Source organism: Salvelinus sp. IW2-2015, linkage group LG26, assembly GCF_002910315.2.
Source record: "Salvelinus sp. IW2-2015 linkage group LG26, ASM291031v2, whole genome shotgun sequence".
Classification (NCBI taxonomy): Eukaryota; Metazoa; Chordata; class Actinopteri; order Salmoniformes; family Salmonidae; genus Salvelinus; species Salvelinus sp. IW2-2015.
In genome coordinates, this window is record NC_036866.1 from 35,278,922 (window position 1) to 35,285,464 (window position 6,543).

Sequence of the window (6,543 nt, forward strand, 5' to 3'; positions counted from 1 at the left end):
AGCAAACCTTCTTGCCACAGCTCGCATTGATGTGCCATCCTGGATGAGCTGCACTACCTGAGCCACTTGTGTGGGTTGTAGACTCCGTCTCATGCTACCACTAGAGTGAAAGCACCGCCAGCATTCAAAAGTGACCAAAACATCAGCCAGGAAGCATAGGAACTGAGAAGTGGTCTGTGGTCACCACCTGCAGAACCACTCCTTCATTGGRGGTGTCTTGCTAATTGCCTATAATTTCCACCTTTTGTCTATTCCATTTGCACAACAGCATGTGAAATGTATTGTCAATCAGTGTTGCTTCCTAAGTGGACAGTTTGATTTCACAGAAGTGTGATTGACTTGGAGTTACATTGTGTTGTTTAAGTGTTCCCTTTATTTTTTTGAGCAGTGCATATATATATATATATATATACCTGACCAGATTATTTTGTTTCTCATTGTCTCGGCTTTCTTCCTGGGATGAAGGAGAGGACCAAAATGCAGCGCGGTTATTGTTCAACGTGTTTAATAAGAAGATAAACGATGAACAATTAACAAACAACAAAATAACAAACGTGAAAGCCGAGACAGTCCTATCTGGTGCAGAACACAAACACAGAGACAGGAAACAACCACCCACAATCCCCAACACAAAACAAGCCACCTATATATGATTCTCAATCAGGGACAACGATTGACAGCTGTCTCTGATTGAGAACCATATTAGGCTGGACACAGAAACAGACGAACTAGACACACAACATAGAATTCCCACCCAGCTCACGTCCTGACCAACACTAAACAAGCAAAACACATAAGAACTCTGGTCAGGACGTTACACTCATGGTCCTTTAGGGGCCTTTTGGCAAACTCCAAGCAGGCTGTCAGTGCCTTTTACTGAGGAGTAGCTTCCGTCTGGCCACTCTACCATAAAGGCCTGCTTGGTGGAGGGCTGCAGAGATGGTTGTCCTTCTGGAAGGTTCTCCCATCTCCATAGAGGAAATCTGGAGCTCTGTCAGAGTGACCATCGAGTTTTTGGTCACCTCCCTGACCAAGGCCCTTCTCCCCCGATTGCTCAGTTTGGCCGGGTGGCCAGCTCTAGGAAGAATCTTGGTGGTTCCAAACGTTCAATGCTGCGGACATTTTTTGTGCCTCGACACAATCCTGTCTCAGAGCTCTACGGACTATTCCTTCAACCTCATGGCTTGGTTTTTGCTTTGACATGCACTGTCAACTGTGGGACCTTATATAGACAGGTGTGTGCCTTTCCAAATCATGCCCAATCAATTGAATTTACCACAGGTGGACTCCAATCAAGTTGTAGAAGCATCTCAGGGATGATCAATGGAAACAGGATGCACCTGAGATCAATTTCGAGTCTCATAGCAAAGGGTCTGAATACTTATGTAAATAAGGTATTTCTGTTTTTAATTTTTAATAACTGTGCTAAAAATTAAAAATAAACCTGTTTCCATGTGTCGATTGATGATCATTTTTTTCTATTAAATCAATTTTACAATAAGGCTGTAACTTAACAAAATTTGGAAAAGTCAAGGGGTCTGAAAACTTTCCGAATGCACTGTAGGTAGGGGTAAAGTGGCTTGACAATAGGATAGATAATACGCAGTAGCAGCAACGTATGTGATGAGTCAAAAGGTTAAGTGCACAGGGGCTGTTCAGGGTCCAGTAGCAGAGAGAACAGTATGACCTGGGTGGCTGGAGTCTTTGACCATTTATAGGGCCTTCCACTGCCTGTTTTAGAAGTCCTGGATGACAGGGAGCTCGGCCCCAGTGATATACTGGGCCGTACCACTACCCTCTGTAGCGCCTTGCAGTCGGATGCCAAGCAGTTGCCATACCAAGCGGTAATGCAGCCAGTCAAGATGCTCTCAATGGTGCATCTGTATTACTTTTTAAGGGTCTGAGGGCTCATGACAAATATTTTCAGCCTCCTGAGGGGGAAGGGGTGTTGTCGTGCCTTCTTCACGACTGTGTTGGTAAATGTGGACTATGTTAATTCCTCAGTGATGTGGACACAGAGGAACTTTAAGCTCTTAACCCTCTCCACTACAGCTGTCGATGTGGATGGAGGCGTACTCGGCCCTCCATTTTCTGTAGTCCATAATCAGCTCCTTTGTCTTGCTGACATCGTCGTTGGTGATCAGGCCTACCACGTTGCGTCATCAGCAAACTTAATGATGGTATTGGGGTTGTGTGCAGCCACACAGTCGTGGGTGAACAGGGAGTACAGATGGGGACTAAGTACGCACCCCTGAGGGGCCCCTGTGTTGATGGTCAGCGTGGCAGATGTGTTGTTGCCTACCCTCACCACCTGGGGGCGGCCCGTCAGGAAGTCCAGGATCTAGGTACAGAGAGATTTATTMAGTCCTAGGGTCCTGAGCTTAGTGATGAGCTTGTAATCCGTGATAGTTTGCAAGCACTGMCACATCTGACATACATCAGAGCCGGCATAGTAKGATTCGATCGTATTATGTTTGATGGCTTGTCCGAGGTCAAAGTGGGATTTCTTTTAAGCATACGGATTTGTGTCCYGCTCCTTGAAAGTGGCAGCTCTAGCCTTTAGCTCAGTGAGGATGTTGCCTGTAATCCATGGCTTCTGGTTGGGATATGWACATACGGTCACTGTGGGGACGACTTTGTCAATCCACTTATTAATGAAGCCGGTGACTGATGTGGTAAACTCTTCAAATGTGTTGGATGAATCCCAGAACATATTCCAGTCTTTTTCTAGCGAAACAGTCCTGTAGCTTGAGCATTTGCTTCATTGGACCACTTCCGTATCGAGCGCGTCACTGGTACTTCTTGTTTTAGTTTTWGTYTGTAAACAGGAAACAGAAGGATAAAGTTATGGTCAGATTTGCCAAAGGGAGGGCGAGGTAGACCCTTGTCTGTTGCGTTTTTGTGTTTGGAATAAAGGTGATCTAGAGTTTTTCCCCCTCTAGTTGAACAGGTGACATGCTGGTAAAAATGAGGTACTAACAGATTTCAGTGTCYCTGCATTAAAATCACCGGCCACGAGAAGCGCCGCTTCTGGATGTGTATTTTTGTTGGTTACTTATGGCCATGTACAGCTCGTTGGGTGCGGTCTTAGTGCCAGCATCGGTTTGTAGTRATAAATAGATAGCTACGAAAATATATAGATGAAAACTCTCTTGGTAGATATAATATCTCATGATAAGYTGCAGACCATACTAACTCAGGTGAGCAAAAACTTGAGACTTCCTTAACATTAGAGATTGCGCACCAGCTGCTGTTAACMAGGAGACACACCCCTCCGTTAGTCTTACCCAAGGCTGCTGTCTGGACTAGACAATACATTGAGAAACCCGCAAGATAYAGTTGAAGTCGAAAGTTTACATACACCTTAGTCAAATACATTTAAACTCAGTTTTCACAATTCCTGACATTTAATCCKAGTAAAAATTCCCTGTTTTAGGTCAGTTAGGATCACTACTTTATTTTAAAGAATGTGAAATGTCAGAATAATAGTAGAGAGAATGATTTATTTCAGCTTTTATTTCTTTCATCACATTCCCAGTGGGTCAGAAGTTTACATATACTAATTGAGTGTTTGGTAGCATTGCCTTTAAATTGTTTAACATGGGTCAAACGCCTTCCACAAGCTTCCCACAATAAGTTGGGTGAATTTAGGCTCATTCCTCCTGACAGAGCTGGTGTAACTGAGTCAGATTTGTAGGCCTCCTTGCTCGCACACACTTTTTCAGTTATGCCCACAAATTCTCTATTGGATTGAGGTCAGGGCTTTGTGATGGCCACTCCAATACCTTGACTTTGTTGTCCTTAAGCCATTTTGCCACAACTTTGGAAGTATGCTTGGGGTCATTGTCCATTTGGAAGACCCATTTGCGAACAAGCTTTAACTTCCTGACTGATGTCTTGAGATGTTGCTTCAATATATCCACATAATTTTCCATCATGATCCTCATCATTTTCCTGGAATTTTCCAAGCTGTTGAAAGGCACAGACAATTTWGTGTATGTATACTTCTGACGCATTGGAATTGTGATACAGTGGATTATAAGTGAAATAATCTGTCTGTAAACAATTGTTGTAAAAATTACTTGTGTACTTGTGCTCAAAGTAGATGTCTTAACCTGACTTGTTAAAACTATCATTTGTTTACAAGAAATTTGTGGAGTGGTTGAAAAATTAGTTTTAATGACTCCAACCTAAGTGTACGTAAACTTCTGACTTCAACTGTATATATTGTCCATGTTATTGTTCAGCCAAGACTCAGAGAAACATAGAATATTACAGTTCTTCATGTCCCGTTGATAGTATAGTTTAGAACGGAGTACATCCAGTTTGTTTTCCAGTGACTGCACATTCGCCAACAGAACAGAGGGCAATGACAGTCTATTTGTTCGCCAACATAATCTTGTTAGGAGGCCGCCTTGCCTGCCTCTTTTTCGCAGCCGCTTCCTTTTTCGAGTCCCTGGGATCCTAATGGATTGTGTTTAGCCGGTAACAAGTTGAAATTTGGAGGAATATGAGTGTTGAAATCATAGGTCAGAGGAATCCCTCATTCTTTCATTTTCATGAGAACCTGCGAGCTGACTGCTCTTTGAAGTAGAAATCTTCATCTAAATCGAGGTTAGTGATATCTGTTTTGATGTTCAGAAGCCAGTCATAGACAAATGATGTCGGAGACATTATGTAAAATTGGTCAGGAGCCCGTAAAATGGTCGCTATCCACAGCAATGCCAACAACAACAAAAAACACACAAAATAGCAGAACATCTTTTAATGACAAACATACCCCTCCCCATCTTCACAACAATATGACTTGACCATGATAATTGACCATCCAATGTTATACCTAGGAGATTAGCTTCTTCAACAGAGTTGGTCGCCTCGCTTTGCGTTCCTAGGAAACTATGCAGTGTTTTGTTTATTTATTTATTATTTCTTACATTGTTACCCCAGGAAATCTTAAGTCTTATTACATACAGCCGRGAAGAACYATTGGATATAAGAGCAACGTCAACTTACCAACATTACGACCAGGAATACGACTTTCCCGAAGCAGATCCTCTCTTCGGACCACCACCCAGGACAATGGATCTAATCCCAGCAGCTGACCGAAAACAACGGCGACGCAGAAGGGGCAGACGGAGAGGTCTTCTGGTCAGGCTTCGTAAACGGGCACATCGCTCACCCCTCCCGAGCATACTACTCGCCAATGTCCAGTCTCTTGACAACAAGGTAGATGAAATTCGAGCAAGGGTTGCCTTCCAGAGAGACATCAGAGAATGTTACATTCTCTGTTTCAAGGAAACATTGCTCTCTCGGGATATGTTGTTGGAAGATAAATACCTTTCTGGGAAGAGGAAGGGCGGGGGTGTATGCTTTATGAATAACAACTCATGGTGTGATCATAACAACACACAGGAACTCAAGTCCTTCTGCTCACCCGACCTAGAATTCTCGTCAGTTATAGTCAGAGCTGTGTACACCCCCCCCCCAACACCAAGACGGCCCTCAAGGAACTTCACTGGACTCTATGTAAACTGGAAACTATACACCCGGAGGCTGCATTTATTGTAGCTGGGGCATATCTAACAAAGCTCAATTGAGATCAATGTTACTTAAATTTGATCAGCAAATTGATTGCACGACACAATGCTCTCCACCACTGCTACTCCAACTTCCGCGATGCATAAAAAAGCCCTCCCCGCCCTCTCTTCGGCAAATCTGACGATGCCGGTACAGGGACAAGAGTGGAGTCGCAATTCAACGAGCTCAGACACAAGACTTATGTGCAGGGTCTAACAGGAAATCACGGACTAACAAAAACAAACGAAAAAACATCGCATTGCACGGATTACCGGAGTTCACTCTTCCAGACAAACCTAAACACCTTCTTTGATTCAAGGACAACAAGCCACCCGAACCTGCCTGTTCATACCACTACATCCAAAGGCGAGCGTCAGTAGCAGGTACAATTCAAAGCTGGGACTGAGACGATTGAGAAACTAGCTCTCTAGTCTCAAGGCATCAGACTGCCTAGTAACAGCAACACACTACAGAGAGAGCTGCCGCGATTATTTGACACCCAATCACTGGACACTTGAATTACAATGGATCACTAGTCCACTTTAAACAATGGCATCTCTAAATAATGCCTTTTTAATAATGTCACATTCATTACATTACTTATTCAGCATGTAGCAGATATTGAAGTCGGAAGTTTACATACACTTAGAGTCATTAAAACTCCTTTTTCAACCACTCCACAAATTTCTTGTTAACAAACTATAGTTTTGGCAAGTCAGGTTAGGACATCTACATCTACTGTGCATTACACAAGTCATTTTTCCAACAATTGTTTACAGACAGATTATTTAACTTATAATTCACTGTATCACAATTCCAGTGAGTCAGAAGTTTACATACACTGATTTGACTGTGCCTTTAAACAGCTTGGAAAATTCCAGAAAATTATGTCATGGCTTTAGAAGCTTCTGATAGGCTAATTGACAACATTTGCGTGTGTGAGCAAGGAGGCCTAYAAACCTGACT